Genomic DNA, 24,656 nt, shown 5'->3' on the forward strand with positions numbered 1-24,656 from the left:
TGATAGTTGGTCACGCTGAACAACATCGCCGTTTCCTAGATGTATTAAAATGCAACAAACATTTGAGTCATAAACCAGCCTTTACGGTGCCTGTTCTGTGTAGACCTTCCAGAAGATCTGTGGCTTGGGTAGAGCCTGGAGGATTTATCAGTCGCCAGATAAGTTTCACCTGAGAGAGAGCCAATATACGTTCTCCTTCACTCTGGCTTGCCCTGATTTCTAATTGCCCAAATGCAGCTCTGAGTCATGCAGAAAGCCTTCCTTGTTAATTTTAACCACCTGACTCCATCCTCGTACAACTTCCTAATCAACAAATCCATGCAGATGCAATGAATATCAAGGCTCCCATCAAATGTCGCATTGAAACGCGTCATGTGCTAATTTATTTGATACGTTCTACAATTACCTGATGACTAATGCTTCTTGCAGATCATATATAAGCCTATCGAGCTGATGTAAGATTAGTTTCATGCACACCATGCTTGTCCCCTGTTTCGCTGTGCATACCCTAGGGGAGATAGATACACTTCTGTAGCTATCTCCTAATCCACAGGCTAATCGTTAAAGGTATTATTTCTCTGGGTTATGGCCCTTGTGTCTATGTCAGAAATCCTTTGGGGGGTGCCCACCAAGCTGGTGGTGAGCACTTCTCATTTCATTGCAAACTGCCCGTCCACCACTCAGGGGTCAATTGTGTTCCTGGTAACTCTACTCCCGAGAGATGATTGGATTGGGGCAAGTGTTGCGGTAAAAATTTAAAAAGGATCATTTGCGGGGTTGGGGATTTAGCTTAGTGGTAGAGCGCTTGCCTAGCAAGCGCAAGGCCCTGGGTTCGGTCCCCAGCTCCGAAAAAAAAAAGAAAAAAAAAAAAAAAAGGATCGTTTGCTATCAGTTCCTGCGGGCCAGATCTGCTCGCTCAGGCTGCTTCTCTGCCACGTGGTCTGCAAGCTGCCCTCTCCCTGCTGTCTCCCTTTTCACTGCCCTCTCTCCGTGGTCCCCTAGGCAGTTGTTACCACACCCGAGACACACACACACACACAGACACACACACAGACACACACACACACACCTCGTTCTGTGGGCCCTGCGAGTTCTCACTCCATGCAGCAACAGAGCCAGATCCACAAGCTCCAACTGCCTCTCAGCCATTTCTTTCACACACGGTCCTCTTCAGGTAGAATCAAAGTTCCAGAAACTTGTAATTTAGCAATTAGATTTTTATGTTAAATTCGCAATTCACAATTCATCCACACAATAAGTTCGCTGCCAATTGATAAAGGTATAAACCGCCCACCTAGACAAGATAAAAATCGATCTAGTTCACCTAAATCCGAACCATCCTCCGTCATAGACTCCATCTTGAAGCCCCTCCTTCCTCCTCTCTCCCGCCTTACAAAAACTTTGTCCCCGCCCCACTCTCTACTGTCCAATCATGTATCGCCTTCATCAACCTGATTCACACCAGAACCAATCAAGCTCTCCTTTCTTATAATGGGAAACTAGGATGCTGGGAAGAGTCACATACCGTCAGCAAAGACATGATGCATGGAGCTAAAGCAACACTGGTGTATAAAAAAAAGTGAGGCCAACATTAGCGCTCACTGTACCCAGGTGCAATGGCGGGCTCAGAGAGCCACAGCCTCAAGTACATCGATTCTAATGCCTGGCTCCAGTGTCACCTGGAGGCCATCATCGCTTTCTTCCTTCCAGATTTTCTGGTCTGTAATCCCTTCTTGGAAGACCGGTCGTCTTTATAGCGTACACTCTTTTCTTATATGAAACTAATTGGGCATTAATAAGTTAAGTGTTTGTATCCCATGACTAAATCACTGTTATAAAAGGCCTCGTGAAAGGCACGTCTTGTTTTGAAGGAGTAGAGGTTTTATAATTGTTTCTGGGTGTTACTAAAACACTAGGCTAGACCTTTTTTTTTTTTTTTTGAAACAGGGTCCCATGCAGCCGCTCCATCTCTGTTATTGGTCCAGAGACCATGTTTGTTCCCTGTGTTTTTTTTTTTTTTTTTTAGATTTATTCATTTATTATATATAAGTGCACTGTAGCTGTCTTCAGATACACCAGAAGAGGGCGCCAGATCTCTTTACAGATGGTTGTGAGCCACCATGTGGTTGCTGGGATTTGAACTCAGGATCTCTGGAAGAGCAGTCAGGTGCTCTTAACCGCTGAGCCATCTTTCCAGCCCTCCCTGTGGTTTCATTGTATTGTTTGATCCTCCTTCTCCCTGGGTCACAGTGTTTCTGAGTACAGTGAGTAGAACTAGGTTGATGTATTAGTCAGGTTCTCTAGAGAATGGGATTGATTTTAAAAGAAAAGTAGGTAGATAGATGCATTAAAAATGACGCATTAAATCATCTGACACAATTTGGTCAAAGTAGTCGAACGACAGCTGTCTCACACCTGAGAGACCAAGAACCCAGCCGTCGCTCAGTGTGTGAGGCTCAGGGTCTCAACAGTCCCTATCTGGCTCCAAAGCCTGGAAAATTCCTGGAGAGCTGCTGGTCTGGGTCCATGTTAGAAGCCTAGAAACCCTGTTTCTAATATCAGAGAATGAATCAGAAGCAGCGACAACACGGTAATTTAATACAGGGGTGGGAGGGAACGCCGAGGGTGAATAATCTTCCTTCTTCCGTGTCCTTTTGTATTTGGGCTCTTTCCATAAAACTCCCCTCACATTTGGGGTGGGTTTTCCCACATCAATTAAGGGAGTCGATACAATTCCCCACAGATTGTTGAGAAACCCTGCACCTTAAGATCGAAGTCGTCCGGGTCCAGATAGCTCCCCTGAGCGCGGGGCAAAATGAAGGACTCCCTTTCAGTGCAGGGCTTCCTCTTCTCCACCCCATCTGTGGAGCCTCAACCCCCACACTCTACCTGAGGATTCCTTGGCAGAAATTACAGGTTCAAATTCCTGGACCACCTCTCTATGCAAATGAGGTATCCCCAGAGCCTTAAACCTCAGCCAATGGAACTTCACCCTAAGAAGAACCCCTTCCCACTGTCCAAGGTTTATACAGCCCTTGTTCACCCCACTAAAGTGTACACCCTGTTTTGTTGGCTATCATCCAAGAGAGCCGTAACACTGAAGAACTCTAACACTGAAATCTTCCAAGGAGAACTCCTCCCCGCGGCACTCACTGCCAGACCAGAGTCCTGCTGACCCACGCTTTCTGGAAGTCACTTCATCCTTTCCTGCCCAGTGTGCATCAGGGTCCAGACACCCCAAGGGAAAGATGTGGGTTGGAGAACTCTGCTCCACTCCATCCTCCCTGCCTGGTATGCGGAAGTTCCTTGACACCCCAAGAAAAGAGGCGAAAAATGACACCGCAACAGACGGGCGCACAGAACAACCTAGGTTAAGTTCCCTGCTCAGGTGATCGTAAATTGTGGCAAGTTAAAAAAAAAAAAAAACGAGCCATCGCAAATAGGGAGGAGCATATTCCACTATTGTACCCACTTTGGGGTACCGGAAGTCCTTACATAATGCTCCTACTTCGCCATTCCTTCCTTCCTCTCCTCTGTTTTCTACTTCACTGTTTTTGTCCTCCACATCTAGCTGTGGTGCTGTGACTCTTGGGACAGCCAAGGTGTGTGTTAGCATACAATGAAATGTGACTTTATTTACCCTCCAATTCCCCACATATCCCTCCTTCACGCTCTTTATCCAACTTCATAGTTTGTTTATTTTGTTTTGTTTTGTTAAGGATACCCATAGGCGACTGTGTATGACGTCATCCACCGGAACAAGAGAAATCTGTTAGTCACCATATCCTCAGTCAAGAAAGAATATCCTGAGTATGTTTCTTTACAAAGCTGTGTCACACCATCCTTTGGGCCCTCTGCTGGAAAAGTAGAATCAAGTCTCAAATAATGCCTTTTAAATTGTATCCTCTAGTATTATAGATGTAGGACAGTACTGTATCATACCTCTGTGGATGTAAAATAGCTTGTACCTGCTTTATGATACGTAGTAGTGACCGTGCTTTATCAGAGCTGTTTTTAATGATGTTGCTCAGAATGTTTTCTTTCCAGATGATGATTGAGAAGCTAATTTAAAAAAAAAAAATGGTGCCAGGTACCACAAGAGTAACAGAACTGTGCTGTTTTCTCGGGTTTTGTTTTTTTACTTTTTTTTTTTTTTAATGGAGTGTACTGGATGTCTCTACAGTTTTGTTCAGATGACTGCAGAACTTGGAAAAGCTGTTGCTGCTGTTGATGCATAACACACTGCTATTATTGGTCTTTTTATATAAATATAAATATATATACAGATATATAATTTGAATTTTTTGAAACTTTACCTGTGCTGTCAACTTTCGAAAAAAGTATCCCCATTTACTGTGTTGAGTTGGCACTGTACAGAAATTAACAGCCATATTGGTCTAGAAATGTTGAACTTAAGTTTTTTCCATTTGTACAGGGGTAACACACTGTATTAAATATGTAAGGTCTTATATACGTGGGTTTGATTACAAAAACTAATAAAGTATTCTCTAAATTAAAAAAAAAAAGAAAGAATATCCTTCCTAGGGTAGGCTGGAGATCATCTATCGCTGGTGCTAGAATATTCCATGGCTTGATCTTGTGCAGGTCTTTTGCAGGGAACCGCAGTTTCTGTGAGTTCATGAACGCGTTGGCCGTGTCATGTCCAGAAGATGGCTTTGCACAGCGCTCCTCCCTCCACTGCAGCTCCTCTATAACCCCAGACTCGCAGGTATCATTCGTTTGTCTTGTTGGATGGCTGGTTTTACCTTCCTCAGATTTTGTCCTGGTAAGTTACAGATGGGGATGAAAACTGACTACTTTGGGTAAAGTCATGGTTTGGATTTAACAGCTCACATATTGAAGGGTGTGCCCAGCTCAGGAGAGTCTGGAAACTTGAACAGAAGGAAATAGGTCATAGGGAGCATGCCTTTAGGGGCTCTGTTTCTTGCCTCCAGACTCTTTGTCCTATCCACCATGAGGTGAGGAACTTGTTATATGTTCCCAATCCCATGGTCCTGCCTCCTGTGGACCTAGAATTCTCAGAACCGTGGACCATGGGACAAAGTTTAAGAAAACATGAGTTAAAAGACCTCCCTCCCTTGAGTTGCTTCTGCTAGCATGCTAGGTATTCTAGTCTGGAGCAGTAGCGAATATCTGAACACAGGTAAGGGGAGGAGAAGAATACTTCAGGAAGACTGGATTCCCAAGGCACTGCAAAACCTTCCCAGTTGTCTTTTACCTCCAAGTGCTCTCCCTCTCCCTAAAAAGTAGCTTTTAATGGTAGTCCATGAAAGTATATGTTAGCAGAATAAAACACAAGTCAAGTGAAACAAAAAATGGAAGAATCTCCCCATGGCCTTGGTAGCTACACGACTAGGCTTGGGAGTGGGGGTGGGGTATCACAGAGAATTTAGATTTATACCCAAACAGTGTGAAAACCAGGCAACAGGCTTGCCTGACTGTAAAATTAAACAGAATGTTTCCACTGAAGCAAAGCTCCTATTGTATACAGAAATACGCTTTGTGAAATACTTTCTCGTAAAGTGGGATGTTACTTTTTTTTGTTTTTTTTCAGTGCTGGGGAATGGACTGAGGCCTCCTAACCTGTAGGCCAGTGCTTCCACTCAGCCACATCGCTAGATAAGGAAGTGGGGATTCTTATTTGCTCTTCCTTCATAATAGAATGCAAACACAGATGTACCGGCCATAACAATGGCATCTAATAAATACACTAAAACTGGACACTCGTGGTCGCAGAGGATTCACAATTGTCTCCAATCACATAGGCAATCCATTTGGCTAAGACAGTCTATTGAATCCCTGACTGTAAGATCTGTCTTCCCACCCACCTGCACTTTTGGCTCTCATAGAATTTCTGTATATATCTATTATATGTAATATTTTATATAACTGGAATGTATGAAATATGTCTATACAATAAATCGCACATGTATACACATATGATTTGCTTAGCTGATTGCTGCTTATGTGCAAACCCCACAATCTTCCTCCAGAGAAATTTATCTGAGTTTATGAGTTAGCACTTCTTTTAAAACTACATTAAAATTCTCTTTATTGTAGCTGAATATTCTAAGAGAAGTTTGGGGTGGGAAATCACAGTTTCCGGTACACTTACATGCTACCTCATGATTTTTTTTTTCTCCTTGCCTTCTCCTAACCCACTGGCGCCTTAAACACAAATCAAGTATGATAATAGTGTATGTATTCACTGGGAAGGAAGCTGGAGCAGAAGCACAGGGTGGCAGCATTGAGGGGAGAAGTAGAGTTAGAGATGCTCCCTCGAAGAGGACAGAGCCACAGCAAACCTCAAGGCTCCCGCACCTAAGAATAGAAACCACCAAGACCCAAGGAGGGTACAGGGTGGTACCTGACTGTCACATCACCCAATGCCATCCCTGTCTGGGAGTAGAGCTCTGTCCCACCTAAGGTCCTGGAAGTAGAAAAAGCTCCAGGTTTTCAAAGGAAACGAGGGGTTAGTTCTCCACATTGGAAAGGACTATCCCAAGAGATAGATCTACTCAAAACAAAAGACAGGACCGCATTTTAAGAAAGAAAGGAAGAAAAAGACTCAACCATGTTTAAAGGACTGTTAACTGTTGCTTTAAAAGAAACAAGCTTGCAAATACAAAAAAAAAGAGTTAGTTCCTTGAGTGAGCTAACCCAATCACAGAAAGACATACATGGTATGCACTCATTGATAAGTGGCTATTAGCCCAAATGCTTGAATTACCCTAGATCCCTAGAACAAACGAAACTCAAGACGGATGATCAAAATGTGAATGCTTCACTCCTTCTTTAAATGAGGAAAAAGAATACCCTTGGCAGGGAAGGGAGAGGCAAAGATTAAAACAGAGACTGAAGGAACACCCATTCAGAGCCTGCCCCACATGTGGCCCATACATATACAGCCACCCAATTAGACAAGATGGATGAAGCAAAGAAGTGCAGACCGACAGGAGCCGGATGTAGATCGCTCCTGAGAGACACAGCCAGAATACAGCAAATACAGAGGCGAATGCCAGCAGCAAACCACTGAACTGAGAATAGGACCCCCGTTGAAGGAATCAGAGAAAGAACTGGAAGAGCTTGAAGGGGCTCGAGACCCCAAAAGTACAACAATGTCAAGCAACCAGAGCTTCCAGGGACTAAGCCACTACCTAAAGACTATACATGGACTGACCCTGGACTCTGACCCCATAGGTAGCAATGAATATCCTAGTAAGAGCACCAGTGGAAGGGGAAGCCCTGGGTCCTGCTAAGACTGAACCCCCAGTGAACTAGTCTATGGGGGGAGGGCGGCAATGTGGGGAGGTTTGGGAGGGGAACACCCATAAGGAAGGGGAGGGGGGAGGGGGATGTTTGCCCGGAAACCGGGAAAGGGAATAACACTCGAAATGTATATAAGAAATACTCAAGTTAATAAAAAAAAAAAAAGAGTTAGTTCCTTTTAATCTGGGGCTTGAAGGAGAACAAAGCAGGTTGCCAGGGAGCCAGGGTTTTAGTTCACTTCTTCAAACTTTCTTCAAACTATGGGAAGTAGTATTTCATCATGAAGTTAAGTAAAAGATGTGTTCCCTTTCATTGACGGTGGCAAAAAAAAAAAAAAAAAAAAAAGAAAAGAAAAGAAAAATCTGAAGAAAAAAATAAATAAGAAATATGTAATCCCCGTGGTGTAATTCTACGGCATGAAAGCTCATTTCTTTTAAATACCTCCCTCTGGCCTAATTGACTTTTCATGTGCATTTTAATAATGGTTTTTCAGCAGGTTGTGAGAGACCTGGGTTTTTTTTTCCTGTTGTTGTAAATTATGGCTCGAAATGTAAGTGTTATAAATCTAATTACATTTCCACTTATATCAACGAGTCAGCACAATCTTCCAACGTGTTTACCAAGCAATTCCAATATTTACAGCTGACCTAATTGGCTGTGGGATAGACGCAATGGATAATATTTTATTGTCCTGAGAACTCTACGTGTATGGGAGACAGCTGCTAAGCTATGGGGCCACCCACCAAACCTGAAGCTTCCCCTGTTCCACGTTTGCCCATCAGCCACCTCTGCAACAGGCTGGAGGCGGGGCTAGGGTTGGGGGAGGGGACATGGTTGTTAAAGGTGTATTTTCCTAAACCCTAACCTGTTACACTGGATCGTTTTATGTCAGCTTGGCACAAGCTTAAGTCACCTGAGAGGAGGGAGCCTCAATTAAGAAAATGCTTCCATAAGATCAGGCTGTACTCAGCCTTGCAGGGCATTTTTTTAAATTAGTGATTGCTGGGGGAGGTCTCAGCCCATTGTGGGTAGTGTCACCTGGGGCTGGTGGTCCTGGGTTCTCTAAGCAAGCAGGCTGAGCAAGTCATGAGGAGCAAGCCGGTAAGCAGCACCCCTCTGTGGCCTCTGCATCAGCTCCTGCCTCCGGGTTCCTGCCCTGCTTGCGTTCCTGTCCTGACTTCATTCAGTAACAGACTATGATGTGGACCTCTGAGCCAAAAAAACCCTTTCTTCCCGACTTGCTTTTTGGTCACGGTGTTGCATCGCCACAATAGTGACCCTAAGATACCGATTACGACAGATTTTCACAGTTATTTTAGCATGATTATAGACTCAAAACCCATTTACTCTCATTAAGTTTATAAAATAAAAAAATTACATAGAAATCAATAACATATTGGGTAGGCATCTTTTGTACTTGAAAGGGTTATGGCTCTGATATCCACCTCTACTCCCAAAGCCAGAGTGATTTTCATGAGTCAAGTATAAGGGCGTCAGCATAAAAGAGTCAAGTATAGGGGTTGGGGATTTAGCTCAGTGGTAAAGCGCTTGCCTAGGAAGCGCAAGGCCCTGGGTTTGGTCCCCAGCTCCGGAAAAAAAAAAAAAAAAAAAGAGAGAGAGTCAAGTATAAATATTCAGGTATAGTTGAATATAGAATGGGGATTTTTAAATTCTCATGGCCACTCCTAGCGGGCAAAGACATTACCTCTTGGATAGGAACTACATCTACTTCTGTTACTGCAGAAGAGTTGTGCTGTAGCTTACACACACACACACACATCACACCATACACACACGTACACCACACATACACACACACATACACCACACACACTACACACACACACCACACACTACACACACACATACACACACACCACACAGATACACACACACCACACATACACACACACACACCACCACCACACACACACCCCACATACACACACACACATACCACACCACACACACACACCACACACACACACACACACACACAAACACACACACCACCCCATTTAAAGTGCAATGGCGTCTACCTCTAAGCTGTCTGTCTTCCCTGTTCATGTTGCAAACTCCACAGTTGAGGCTTTATTCCTTAGTGAAAAATCCTTCCTCAACCATAATGAAAGAAACCCCGCCCACAGGAGGGTTAGCATTTTCTATCTCCCTTTTCAAACCAATAGTAAAATAGGAGGAAAGGGCTGATTCTCTTTCCCGATGCTGGGTATGGTAGAAAGGGTATGAAAAGAGAAGCAAGGGGGTTGGGGATTTAGCTCAGCGGTAGAGCGCTTGCCTAGCAAGCGCAAGGCCCTGGGTTCGGTCCCCAGCTCCAAAAAAAAGAAAAAAAAAAAAAAAGAGGAGCAAGGATGTCTTAGGAGTCATTCCCCTGTGTAAATTATGTGAACTAGTACGTGGGCGTAGAATAGCAGTAACCATTTCTGCTAGCTGCGGGGACTTGCGGGGACATATGGCTAGAGCAGTACTTGCTAACAATGTCCTGATGTAGCAGAGGCTAGCCCGACAGGCCTTCCCCATAGATTAAAGTTTGCTCAGGAACTAAAGACTAGTTTTCGGTGGTTACCCACGGAAAGTGTTTTGGGGGGAGAATGCCAAGCTGTGGACAGACCTCGATGTGTCAAAGTGATCACGCAGTGGGAGTTACTGCATCCTACATCCTAGGTTGTCACCAAAGGCTCCGTCCGTGTGTCCCCCAGGACCTGTGCATGCTGGTGATAGGCAGACAATTGAATCTTGAGGCTTCTTGAGCTATTAGCTCCTCGTATGTGAAAGAAATGGACTTCGACAGCAGAGAGGGCTTCAGCCCTTCAGCTTTGGCACTGCAACTTGGACCCGTCTTCATGTGCTACACTCTTAAGTGTTATGTTAGGTCTACCTAAGACCCAGCCTCTCTCAGCTCATGCTGTCCCCGCATCCCAATTATCTGGATTCCGATATCATCTCCATGTCACTGTTGAGAAAAATAAATCTTAAAAGTTAAAGAGCCCAGGGCTTTGGGCTAGAGACTGCTTTAGGACCTGTGGGTGCACCTGGAACTCATGGGCCACACAGTCTTTGAGGGACTGTGACTGGGTTGGACACGGGGAAAAAAGTGGAGGCAGGGGACGTGGGGTATTTATGGTCTGTAGACTCTAAACACACATGGAGAATAGGAAAATGAAATCAGTGTTATAAATGTGACCTCATTCATAGGTAACGTGTGGTAGGAAGAGACGGTATGTGAGAATGAGTCTGGGTTCGGCACGGTCTACAAGAGTGACTTTCGCAGGAGCAGAAAAATATTTCCAGGAAAATACTGATGGTGCCCAAAGAAGACTCAGCCTTCTGGAGTTTGTCTGTCTGTTTGTTTTAAATGGTTTCTTGCTAGGCATAGGTGGCACACATCTGTAACTTCAGCCCCTGGGAGGCTGAGGAAGAGCATGAGCTTTGAGGCCAGTCTAAAATATATAGCAAGATCCTGGTTTTGGCTTTTGTTTTTTGTTTTGTTTTGTTTTGTTTTGTTTTGTTTTGTTTGATAACTTTTTAATCAAGTGATGGTTGCTTGGGTTTTGGTTTTGGTTTTGGTTTTGGATTTGGTTGGTTGGTTGGTTGGTTGGTTGGTTGGTTGGTTGGTTGGTTGTGATAGGGTAACCCTGTGTAACCCTGACTGTCCTGAAACTCACTCTATAGACCTGGCCTCTCTAAGTCAGAGATCTGCCTGCCTCTCAAGTGCTGGGATTAAAGTTGGGTGCCAGGCTGGAGAGATGGCTCAGTGGTTAAGAGCACTGACTGCTCTTGCAGGTCCTGAGTTCAATTCCCAGCAACCACATGGTGGCTCAGAACCATCTGTAATGGGATCTGATGCCCTCTTCTGGTGTGTCTGAAGACAGCTACAGTGTTCTCATATACATGAAATAAATAAATAAACCTTTAAAAAAATAAAAATCAAGTTGTGTGCCACCACTGCCCAGCTACAAGACCCTGTTTTAATTCCATCTAAACACACACACACACACACACACACACACACACACACACACACACACAGCAGTTTCCCAAGCCCAGGTCTATCTGATGCTATTTGAAAGCGCCCATCGCTCCTTACTTCTGTAACTGGAAAGCTTTCAGTAGAGATTGAGTTTACCATCACCTATTTTTTTTTTTTAAAGGCTGGGTAGTTTAGGGTAGATATGATGTCCCCGATCAGTCACAACATAGTATCAACTAGTTTCATCTAAATAGTCCCTTCCCGTTTTCTAATAAAATCCTATCTTACTGAGCAAGTGAGTTTTGGGGGCAAAAATGTAAAGAACAACAAAGGGTTTACAGGGTTTACAGATTTAAAAAAAAAATACAGTCAGAACCCCCCCCCCCGGTTATTTAAGAAGGCCACAATAAAGCAACAAAACTAAAGCAAGGAGAGCCCAGAGCATGGGACATGCATCTTTATTTACTGTAGAATTTTGGCGTAAGACTAACTTTACCTCCCCTGAAAAGGAGAAAATGCTCACCTTCTGTCTCCTACATTTCGATCCCTTGATTTCCATAAATCACTGGCCTCGGCTGAATAGAGCCTGTGTCTATTGATTCATTTATAAACAAATATATATTTAACTAGCATCTATTAAGTCATCTGTGTGCACGTCTGAGAGCCTAACTACTATTTATAGTGTTGCTTATTCCACTCGAAAAGGAAGACGCCGGGGACACGAGGAAACACGGAGATTTAATGTGTGTAAGTCGGGGGCTGTCTGCGGAGCTGCAAATGCTAAGAATAGGAGAAGGTAGATTCCGAACTTACTGGAAATCCCACTGGTTGCCTGAAGATCACATCCGTAGAGAGTTGAACCCATCGTCAGCAAAACCATAAATATAAACAATATATGGTTGTTTTGGATGTGTGAACACAAGACTCATAACATACTTCTGTTTACATTTTTTTTTTACATAGTGCCCTTCAATCTACCTCGTCACTCATTGTTGATACTAAAGATTGACAGCTGCCAATTCTGCAGTTATCATCTACTTGCCCTCCAAGACAAACAAAGCAACCTATGCTGCAGTACCAACTTGGAGCAAGATCCACCATGGCTCCATTAACACTGCACTTCAGTCACTGAGCCCAACCAACTCAACTCACCCAAAGCCCCCAGAAGCTCACCCTCTGTGGATAGCCACTGTTTCCAAAAGTATTATCTCAAAGACTCTAGAAACAAGTGCTTTATAAATTTTTTATAATAGTACACTGTTATATTCTATTATTGTTAGTCTCTTAATATGGTTAACTTGTAAGTTAAGCTTCATCAGAGGTATTTATGTATGTAGAAAAACGTATGGGTGTTAGAGAGAGAAACAATAAGTATCGGCTTTGGAGAGCTGTTCTCTGGGTCTTTCTGGGAGTTTCAGAGCATGTTCTTGAATTCTTGCTACCAGCTCCAAGGCTGATGGATCAGAACGCCTGGGTCGATCAATCCTCCTCTTGTGTCCCGCCTTGACCATCTATCCATCTGTCACACACAATAAGGGCAGTCAGACAATAAGAGAAACACTATCAACTAAAGTAGTTGGGTTTTACCTCTGCATTTCACAACAGTGAGAACATCCAGTAGAACCAGATGGCTAAAACTCCAGTTATGGATTTCCTGTGACTCTGGATTGCCCGTGACTGGACAACCCTTTAGTATAGAGAAGACCCTGGGGAAGAATCCATGAAGGCTCAGTGTTAGCTGCAAGCCTTTATGTTGTAGCGACTTTAACGTAACTGCAGTGTATGCTGTTATGCACATGCACGCACAGTGCCCATAACCAAGAAGGTGTTCTTGAGAGATCAGAGATGTCATTTATTGTGACACTCTGGTCAGGACAACTGGCTGACACATGGAGGCCCCATGTCACCCAGGCCATGTCGGCATCATACTGTTGACAGGAATTGCGGTTTCCATTCTCTCCTTCCCAGAAGTCCTACAGTGGCTGTTGAGAATGGACAGGACTTTACTTTCCTCTTAGAAGGCAATACTTTTGTTGCCTGTGACATGTGATGCTGGCCCCACCTAGGCGGAAGGTTCAGTGTCACCTCCATCAGCAAGTTCTGTAAGTCCTAGATCTTCAGCTGGACAGTATGTTTCTTCGTGTAGTAAAAGAGAGAGTGAAGCCATAGATGACACAGGATGAAGTAAAGGGTTCATTTCAACATCCACATCATTAGAAGACTACACATTTACTATGAATCTAGCCTTTTGTATACTTTCCCTGGGCATGAAATTTGATTATTGCCTCAAGTCTGATCAAACAGCCCTATGATCTCAGGTATTTGGGAGGCTAGGGCAGAAGGCTCAAATTTGGGGGGGAGGGCAGTGTCTTAGCTACTTTTCTATTGCTGTGATAAAAATACCGTGATCGAAGCAACTTAAAATAGAAAGTGCTTAATTTGGCTTACAGTTTCAGGGGGTTAGAACACAATGGCAGAGCGAAGGGACCGCTGAGACCTCACATCTCATCTATAACCATGAGGCAAAGAGAGACCCCAGGGAGTCTTTTGAAAGTCCAACCTCGATGACTCTAACAATTCATACCTTGTAATTCTTCCCAGACATGCCTACCAACTGGGGACCAAGTATTCAAACACGAATCTAGGGGGGACCATTCTCATGCAAACAATCATAGTCAACTTGAGAAATTTAGTGAAACCTTGACTCAAAACAAAGTGTTTTTAAAAAGGAGGATTTTTGAGACTAATATACTGTAATCAGATCAGGCACAAACCTTTACATCAAGGCTAGATGAGGCAACCCAATAAGAGGAAAGGGGCCATGGGAAAAGACAAAAGAGTCATAGATACTTCAGTCTCTGTGAGCCCCTTTGAGCCTTGTTTAGTTAATTCCATGGGCCACTTCTCCTGGTGTCCTCAACCCCTCTGGCTCCCAAGTGATTCTAACTTCCTCCCCTCTTCTGCAGGGTTCTCAAACTGTCTGATGTTTGGCTCTGTATCAGCTCCCATCAGCTGTTGCCTCTATAATGACAATTGGGCTAGGCACTGATGTGATCTATATTTTTTTAGAAACTTTTATAACTGTTTTTGCATAATGGATACACTATCAAAGTGCTCTGAATATTTAATGTCACTGGATCATTTTTTAAAGTCTTCAAAGTATTTATTGCATTATATAATGTCAGCACAGTGGTTTGTGTTCAATCAGATCTCAATCATTCTTAGTATGTCGTACTCAGCGAACCGAAATGTTACAACTTATTACAGAGTTGTTTTCGTTAAAATGCAGGATAGTAAAAATTTTGTCATTGCCTGTTATTTAAAGTTGACAAAGTAGATGACTCCTCCAACCTGGCTTTCTGGTTAATACAAGTTTTATTATACTGAAGAATCATACGGAAAAAGAGCAGAGGAGAAATAATTAATCGACCCTAATTTGCAGATGGGAATATTTAGGCAATATCAAGACCACTATATTGGAAGCAAAGAATAGATTGGATGGCTAAAATATAGTCCTAAGTTTCAATTAGACTGGTGTGTGTCTTGGTTTCTTTTCCCATGGTAGTAGTACAATATTCTGACAAACACAACCTAAGGGAGGAAAGGTTTGCTTCAGCTCACGGCTCAAAGATACAGTCCATCATGGTGAGGAAGTCAGAGCCTCATTAGCTTGAAGCAGCTGCTTACATTACGTCCTCCACCCAAAGCTAGCAATTTAGGCACTGCTCATTGCCCTTTCTCCATACATAGTCAGGAAACAGACCTTCTCTCTACAATTAACCTAACCAAGATAATCCCCCACAGGCCCATCTCTAGTTGATAACTACCACTAATTTATCACACTTGAAAGGTGACCTGAACTAAACTGATCCTGGACTAACTTCTGTATTAATAGTAGAGTGATATGAGCAATGGTGCAAAGAGATGTGTTTTCTTGACTTGATGTCATGGAGAGAAAGCAGTAGTGATTGGTTTTATTGAAGAGCAAGGCCATTGGTCTATATAGGAACTAATAAAGTAAATATTGTAGTAGAATCATTGTTGCAATGTGATTCACAGGGAGCCATGAGCTTTTGTTGTTCTGAAGTTCAAACCTGGTGATGAAGCTGGTGTAGGATCTTGTACGTGCTCTTGAGAAAGAGTCCCAAACTCCTATACTTGAGGAGCATTCCTCAGCTGCTTCTCACTACCATGACCACTGCCCATGCATGAGCACAGCAGCCTCGATGTGTAGAGAAATTTTAATACAGCAACTTGGCTGCTCTAGCAAGGAATCACATCCAAAGACCTTCTAAGTCTATATGATCCTTCTGGAAGGCAGATAAGCCCTGGATGGCAGTATGAGCTTTCTGGAATACAGACATATCCTTAGTACACACCTTTAATCCCTAAGGTAAGGTTTGTAGAAGGAAGCAGTCATGTTTGAAAGTGTCATCTATCTGAGGGGCAGACAAAGTGATGATTCAGAGAAGGATTTGACAGAATGAGTCAGAGATAGGATACACCCAACTCTCATGAGAACTGCACAGGAAGGAGAGGCTACTTTCTAGAAGCACAGGGAGAGAAAGTGTGGGGTGTGTATGTGTGCGTGTGTGTGAGTGTGTGTGTGTGGTGGTGGTGGTGGTGGTGGTGGTGGTGGTGGTGGTGGTAGTGGTGATGGTGGTTTTAGAAGACAGTTTACAAAGACAGGGCAGGTGGGACATGCTAGACACAAGTGAAGACAGAATGAGCCAGAGAATGAAAAGGAGAAAGAAGATTAGAACATATTTCCAAAGTTAGTATGAGGTCAAGCAGAGCAATTCGGTAGGAAGCCAAGAGAAGACAGATTGAATCAGCCAGCCTGGAAGATTAGATTGTACAGAAGCTAGAAGCTTCCAGCCCTAGGTTTAGGGATAGCTAAGACAGAGAAAGAAATGATCTGGGCTCAGCCCAAGCCAAGCCTTGTATCACTGTGAATCTGCTATAAGATGGGCAAATGTGAACTGTTATTTCTTCTTGCACCACGTGCCCCTATTCAACCACACCAACCTCTACCTGAAACCCAGTTCAACCCAGGAATCCCTTTTCAACTCGGAAAGCCAGGCACTTGGTATTTTGATTTTTAAAGTCACATTCTGGACAATATTTTAGAAGTAACACATTACTAATCCACTCAGAAGGCCTCAAGTTATCTGCTTGCCTGAACCTGATGGCTGGATGATCAAAGGTAGGAAATCGTCTACGCAGAAGTTACCAAGGAAATGGAGAAGGTCAAAGTGCAATTGCTACTGCTCTTCCCTGCCCACTCAGCTAGAGACGTGTGCTTATCCCGCAAGTATTATTTATGCACACAGATCATTTAGAATGAAGTGACAGGTTACCACTGAATTTGGAACAAGAGCACACAGCTAGAGCCAACCTAACATCTTAGAAACTCATTCTCTTTTGAGGTAACTCTTTCTGAACCATTTTACTCCATGAAAAACACCAGCTGAGCCAAAGTACATTTCTGGAAGGGCATCATTTGGATCAGTGACCTATTGGCTTACTCAGTGGTGATTGTATTAACACGTGTTCTGGGAGCCACATTAGAAGGAGGATTGGTCCCTGCCTGTAGTCCCCAGGAGACTTTACGTGTATATGTGCATCTGGGGTTTTCAGATGATTGGTGCTTCCTTATTTCACACTTACCTCTTGCCCTTGGGGAGGGGAGGCCTTAGGAAGGGGATATCTGAAGCAAAATCTGAGAGACGTCTATGAGGGCTACCAACTGTCCATCTCTTCAAAGTCTAGCCAGTTTAACACTTGTGATAAAAGCAGAGTTGTGTAACATGAAAGTTACATAACCAAACTGGATTAGAAACAGCAGAACTTTGGGGAAGACGTTGCTCTTCTCAAAACCTAGTTCTCTTCCTGGTAACATTTGCCAGCTTTTTTTTCCATAGGTGTTTGTCTGTACCCCATGCCTGGTGCCTGTGGAGATCAGAAGAGGACATTGGCCATCAGGTCCACTGGAACTGGAGGTACAGACAGTTGTGAGCTGCCATGGGGGTGATGGGAATTGAACACAAGCTCTCTGGAAGAGCAGCCAGTGCTCTTAACCACCAAGCCACCTCGACAGCTACTTTCTAAAACAGAAAAAGGCGGAGTTAGGAGAAAAGAAGGGACAAGGTAACTACTGATGAGAATTATCCAGCCTGCCCCAGCCTTTAGGGGAACGGTACTGGGTGGGACACAGCGCAGGACGAAGGCTAAAGACTAATGATATTATTTAATAAGCGTTGGTCTCTTACTATTTGTGCTTTAATAAGCACTGGTTTATTTCCTCTCTAGCTCAAAGACCTCTCACTTTAAGTTTTACCATTCTCATTGCTTTTTTAAAAGAAGGGGGAAGAATTGAGGGCCCTGAAGGGGATAGGAAGGCCACAGGAAAACCAACAGAGTCAACTAACCTGGACCCTTGGGACTCTCAGAAATGGAACCACCATCCAAAAAACATACATGGGCTGGACCTAGGCTTCCCCGCTCATATGTAGCAGATGTGGAGCTTGATCTTCATGCGGGTCCTGAACAACTGGAGTAGCGGGCTATCCCCAGTAGCGGGCTATTTATTGCCTGTCTGTGGAATACATTCCCCTAAAGGGCTACCTTGTCTGGCCTCAGTGGGAGACATGTTGCAGAGACTTGAAGTGCCATTGTGGGGGGATACCTATGGGGGCCTCCACACTCTCGGGAGAGAAGAGGAGGAGGGATGGAGGCGAGGGACTGTGGGAAAGGGGACTGGAAGGGGGCAGCGATCAGGATGTAAAGTGAATTTTTAAAAAGTCCCCAAATACTTCTATTACCTTATAGGGCAAATAACAAAGATACAAATCTGCTATTCTTCTTGCCCCCAATTTAATGTGACTTCAAATGTGACTTAGGAGGAAGTGTGGGATAAAACAGGCAAAAATCCCTTCTTTGTGATGGTAGGCAAAGGAAAAATAAGGCAGTTTGGTCTCATTTTATTAACTCATTTTTAACCATCTGTTGGTATATAGCTGACAGTACACAAATAATCATTTTCTCATATCTTCGGTCACAAATATTAGAATAGATCCTTGCCTAACACTCCCGGAACATGCTAGTCTCTTGCTGCAGCTTGCTAAGATCTCCCGGTGGACACCCTAAAGATTTCTGGATAGATCACTAGCCACTAAGTCACTAAGATCTGTGAGTGACTGAAAAACAGAGGAAGGCTTCCTGTGCCACTGTTCTGGATAACTTTCTTTCCCTTCTAGGAAACGACTTCTTAAAAAATGAGCCAACCAACATTTAGTTTCCTGGATACATGTTTGGACTGTGTGATAAGACCTGGCTTATAGGTGAGTCCCTCACGGATACAAATAAACACAGTTTTCTCTGTGTCTCTCGGAGTATCTTATCAATAGTCCAGATGAATGACAGCTGTGCCTGGGGTGTTTAGATAATTCTGAATCCGCACCGCCAGATTCATGAGGAAACACCTAAAAGTGACATCCCATGATCTGGATAAGAACCACCTCTTCCAGGAGCTGAAGAAACAATGATGCAGAAGACCAAGGTAAGTAGAATTGATATTCACCCACTTCTTATAAACACGTATATTCCTGATCACAACTGATAAAATTGGTACCACCGTGGGAAACGGCATGAAAAGAGCCAATAGAAGAGCCAGGGAAATGAAGTGGAAAGCCATTGTGGCCACTTGGCTAGGAGGGACGGAGGGCAGGAGGAAGGGGATGGAGGCACGGAGGGATGGAGGGACAGAGGGACGGAGCATGGGTCTAAACTCTAACAAGAACTGTCACAGCCATCACATACAAGAGTGCAATCGCTTGCAGAAAGTCTTTGTGAAGTAAATACCAAATTGTTTTCATTTTAATAAAAATGCATTAGAAGTATGGTCCCTGTGTCTTTTTTTTTTCTTTTTTTTTTTTTTTCCGGAGCTGGGGACCGAACCCAGGGCCTTGTGCTTGCTAGGCAAGTGCTCTACCACTGAGCTAAATCCCCAACCCCCCTGTGTCTTCTTTTGGGAAGAAAAAGTCATCTGTATGTGGACTCCATCTCCTACCTCGGGCCGTTAGGATAGGAGTAGGCTCTGTCTAGACATCATTGCTGCAAAAGAAAGAGAGAGAGAGAGAGAGAGAGAGAGAGAGAGAGAGAGAGAAAGCTGAGATTGTGGAAGGCAGGTGACCTGGTGAATTCATTAGGCAGTTCTCTTTCCGCCACCTGGGTTTGGAAGTCTCCTTCTAAAGGACGTTGACTGGGTAATTCCTCCCTTAAAGGGATCAATTATTAATCCTGAATGTGTACAATACAAGTGACTTAGTGCAAAAGCTAACAAACAGACCAAAACAAAATTAAAATGAAACTCGGTGAAGTAGGATAAACCCACAGCACACAGGCAAGCCCTTTCTTACCATGCTTTCCCCTTACTTCTCCCTTCGCAACACGGTTCTCGTAATTCTGCTCTCCTTTGAGTGAGGCTCCATCACAGCACACGTGGCAGCATTTTAGGAAAGGTGCTAAGACAGTTTGGGGGATACTGATGTGGGCTACATACGGGTAAGGGGAATAAAGAGACACCCTGAATCGTTCGATCCTGTGTGTGTGAGAGCAGGGCATCACGTGACTGCTCAACGCTGAAGACACAGAATCACCCAAAAGAGTCCCACCAAGAGATCAATGACTTTTCTCTTTTATTACAATGGCGTCTTAATACCTAACCTTCTAGAATCGGCTGCTTTGATCATACATCTGATGCCAAGACACATCCAAACTACCCATATAAAACGGGGAATGAACCCTAGTTTTGCAAAAGTCCGATCCACTCATGGAATTCCTCACTTTCCAAGCTGCCTTAATTTATGAATAAGCCCTCCTTCCATTAAAGTTTGCTCTTAAAGATTTAACTACCCAAAATTCCAGCTATGTGACTCACTGTCGAGAAGCGAGCACTTCTTCAATGTGTACTTTCCCCTGTAATAAAAACTTCCTCCCAGATTCTGACCTTGTCTTGTCTCACTGAATACTTTAAAATCTGGCAGTAACAAGCACCTAAAAACTCTGGGTAGAGGCCTCCATGTCTTCTCCACTTCTGAGACCAGCTCAGCCCCTTACCGCTCAGTCCAAAAGTAGGGCTGAGGGGAATCCCGGAATCTCTCCTGAAGGCTCGTTCCCACTCCTACTCACATGCCAAGATTCTCACGAACCGCCATGTCTCAAATCTTAGGCACCAGAAACGTCAATGGTGAAAGAGCGGGCAGTTGACTGCCCAATAATTTATCTAATTCTATCCAGAAGAAACCCAGAAATAATTGTTCTTTCTACTCTGAATATTAGCCGACTGCTTCCTGTTTATGGTCTGAATCTCCAAACCGTCATCTGAGAGGAGCTAAGCTAATAGAGCCTACTGGAATGTCTCCATTTTATCAGTGTTTCATTCATGAAAAAGAAATGAATTTGTGCATTTATGTTTTAGCGGGTAATATAATTAACACATATAAAAATTACTATTGGACGGGGAAACTTATGGTTTTCCATTGTTATTTACTCGCATGCTCTTTTGGACTAACATTTTCATTTAGCCCTTTAAGTATCATTCCAAAGCCACGCGAAGCCAGCCAAGGACCCAAGTGAGTGAACCGAAGTCACCTGCCAAAGGGACTGAGCCGTACAGAAAGTGTTCACCACATAGCTGTCTATCGCTCTGTAAAACACACTGTGAACTTCGCCAAGAGCCACTGGTGCGGCTCTGTCTTAGGAAGTGGAAGCAACCGAAGAAAGAGGACCCAGGATTGGGCAGCGCTGCAGAGATAATGGCTTCCTCTCTTGAAGATGACGTTACTGTGACGTCACAGGTGACGCACATCTTTCACGAACCGTAGCTGTGACAGCAAGCCTTTAAAAATCATACTGAGTAAATTAAGAGGAGGAGAAATTGGCAGGGACGAGATATTTAATGAGCTCAATAAAGATATAATTATCTAAAGGGAGTAAGGAGGGGAATGCCGTTCATCTGGCTTCAAAACCATGGAGTTGTTCGATCAGAATCTTTCGCTGACCCAAAGGCAGCAGGTCTTGATTTGTAATCAGCTGAGGCGTTCCGAAACACGTTCCTTTAAACCTACAAGGCTAAGCAGTCCCCTTCAGAAAGATGTTTCTTCGGGTCGTTAATAAGATATGACTAGCTCTCCCAAGTCTAATTCACACTTCAGTCTCCTTCACTAATCACAGGGAGGTGGGGAGCTGGGACCATCTCGTGGTTCTGTGCTGCCATCGTCTGGCACGGTGAAATTATCACGCGCTGACTATTTCTTTTCTTGTTGCTATCCTGTTGCTTTTGTTTAACATTGAATTATGAATTACTTCATCAGGAAATAGTATTCACGTTCTTTTCGTTGTTAATTATCTTTCTAAACTTTCATTTTTAGGAGGCCTAGTGTTTTTTATTTTTATTTTTATTTTTACTATTACATAAGTAGTTCGGTTGTGGGATTTTTTTTTTCCAAACAAAATTTGTTTTCGTTGTTCCTATGACCCCCAGCCTCGCCTTCTCCATCCTCACCTCCTGCCCTCTCACCACCGTAGCCTTCTGTCCACTCTCATGTCACGTGTCGCCACTCCCTTTCTCGACACTCTGGTTCCCCTCTCGTGTCCTCATATCTAGTTCTGTAGCCTACTCCCGCTGGCGTACTACATACAAACATTGAAAAATGGGACCCACATAAGAAAGAGGCCATGAGTGTGTCATCCCACACTCAAAATAATAGTGTCCAATGTTTAAAAGCAATATATACAGGAAGAAAGAAAGAAGTATTTTTCCAAATCCATTCATTGTTCTCCAGATTTCGTAATTTTTTTCCGTCACGGGTAAGTAAAGTTCCAGATACAAGCTACTTTTTCAATTCTGTTTTTCTATTGATGGGTATCGTGGCTGATTCCATTTCCTTGTTATGGTGAATAGAGCATCGATAAACATGGATGCACAACCGTACCTCACTCCTGAGGTACCTACCAGGAGTAACATAGTTAGACCATGTGGTTCTATTTATTTTATTTTTTGGAAGATGCCTCATGCTAAAGTCCACCCGGCAGTGATGAAAAGACCCTCTTCCTTCACACCCTCACTAGCATTTCTTTTTTTTTTTTTCTTTTTTTTTTCTTTTTCCGGAGCTGGAGACCAAACCCAGAGCCTTGCGCTTCCTAGGCAAGCGCTCTACCACTGAGCTAAATCCCCAACCCCCATCACTAGCATTTCTTGTCATTTGTTGTTCCAGCTGGGATGCATTGAACCTCAAAAACGTTTAAATTTGCATTCCCCTGAGGGCTACGGATGTTTAACATTTCTTCATATACATATGAATTTATTTTAAGAAAGTAATCAGATCACAAATGTCATTAAAGTTTCACATCCATTCTCATTATAGCATTTATTTTTAAAAGATTTCTATATATAATAATATATTATTAATAGACTATGTACTGTTTATTCAAGCATAATGACCCCCTCTTAGAATGAACTAGCTTTATAATAAATTAAAATAACATTTACTTATAATCATTATTTTTTCAAAATATAATGATCACATATCAGTGTTTCTGAGATGCATGTTTTCAAAGTATGAATATGCCACAAGTTCATACTAGTTTGTAGCAATAGGATTCTTTTTAGTATCCCTTAAAACACTTGTTCTGTTTTCATAAATTATTCAACATATTTTTTCACTTTTATTATTATTTGAAAAATGGTCATAACATCAGAACTAGTTTTTTTAAATCCTTACTATTATCATAATCAGTAATTTAAAAGCCAAATAGTCACCTAATTTTTCCCAATTTAGTATCTAATAATAATAAGTGATAAGCCTACAATTTTTGCAATTTCTGCAACTTTTATTATAATTTTTATTAAATGCATTCTTTAACAATTTTATTCCCATATATAACACACTCCGGTTCCCCTATCTTGAGCTCTCTCCTCTCTCCCTCCCACCACTATATCCTGCTATTTGTTTTTCCTCTTTGAAGAACACTGTCTGCCCTTCATTCCAGCACTCAGGAGACAGGCAGGCAGATTTCCATGAGTTCAAGGGCAGCCCAGTTTATTCCAAACTAGGACGCATAGTGAGACCTTGGGGAAGGTGGGAGGTCAGAGTGGAGTCAGAGACAGAGGCAGAGAGAGATCATACTTGGCAATATAATCTTTTCACAATGTTAATTCTGTCAATGTAAGAGCACAGATAGTCTCTCCATCATCTATCTTATGTCTTTTTTAATTTTAAGCATGGGGTGTGTGTGTGTGTGTGTGTGTGTGTGTGTGTGTGTGTGTGTTAGTTTCCTTGTAGAGGTCTTTCACAGTCTTGGTGAGGTGTATTTCCAAATAGTGTTTTTATTTTGTTGTTTGTGCTTTGTTCTGTTGGGTTTTTTTTTCTTAAACTATTGTGAATGGGATTCGTTTTTCATTTATATACATATATATATATATATTCATATATGAAAGCTACTGTTTGTTGTATTTATGCTGATTTTTATATCTTACAACTTGGCCGTGTGTGTTTATGAAATCTAAGCTTCCTGGTAGGGTCTGTAGTTTCCTGGCTTTTAGAGGAGAGACCCAACGTTATTCCGGCATCCCTGCCTCTGCCTGTGAGCTGGTATACTCCCTTAGATCTTCTTTAGATAAAGGAATAAAGTCACCTTTCAGTTCTGTGTACATAATGCATATGTGTGGATGCCGTGGCCATAGAAGCTGCAAGAGGGTATCAGATCCCCTGGCAGGTTGTGATCCTGACACGGATGTTGGCAATCAAGCCCGGGCCCTCCACAGGAATAGCAAACATGCTCAACTTCTAAGCCATCTCTCCATCCCAAACCTTTTAGAGCTTTTTTTTTTATTTTTTTATTTTTTTATTTTTTTTGGTTCTTTTTTTTCGGAGCTGGGGACCAAACCCAGGGCCTTGCGCTTCCTAGGCAAGCGCTCTACCACTGAGCTAGATCCCCAACCCCCCTTTTAGAGCTTTTAATACTACTTCTTTACTTTGATTTTTTGACATCTTCACTCTGTGATGTGATGGGCAAAATGTCCTTTGGCCACAGTTGTTTGGGGGGTTCTGGGTACCTCTTGTTCTTTCCCGGGGTTTGGGAAGTTTTCTGCTATGATTTCATTGAGCATTTTGGTTTTATCCCAGGTCCTCCTCAGACCTCACAGATCTTTGATTTTTCTCTTGGATGTATCCTGGACTTCCTAGAATTATTGGCTATGATCCTTACATTTTCTTTCCCGTGTACGTGCCTGAGTACGTTAGTGTCTCCACCTTGACCTCTAGCCCTGGAATTCGTTATTTTTCATGGCCTTCGAGGACAGTGATGCTCTCTA

The 24,656-nt window shown here is 43.1% G+C and overlaps 1 long non-coding RNA gene across 3 annotated transcripts; it reads left to right on the forward strand.

Moving 5' to 3' along the window:
- Positions 1-1,509: 1,509 nt before the first annotated feature.
- Positions 1,510-12,533, forward strand: LOC120097512 (uncharacterized). 3 transcript variants are annotated; one of them, XR_005494999.2, is made up of 4 exons: positions 1,510-1,718; positions 3,720-3,810; positions 4,606-4,786; positions 12,242-12,533. It is a non-coding gene; the product is annotated as an uncharacterized LOC120097512 (long non-coding RNA). The 3 variants fall into 3 exon arrangements; XR_005495000.2 differs by having other exon boundaries at positions 1,525-1,718; positions 4,606-4,729; XR_010058465.1 differs by lacking the exon at positions 12,242-12,533 and having other exon boundaries at positions 1,525-1,718; positions 4,606-5,961.
- Positions 12,534-24,656: the final 12,123 nt, after the last annotated feature.

The sequence above is a fragment of the Rattus norvegicus genome, chromosome 16 (assembly GCF_036323735.1).
Source record: "Rattus norvegicus strain BN/NHsdMcwi chromosome 16, GRCr8, whole genome shotgun sequence".
In the NCBI taxonomy this organism is placed as follows: domain Eukaryota; kingdom Metazoa; phylum Chordata; class Mammalia; order Rodentia; family Muridae; genus Rattus; species Rattus norvegicus.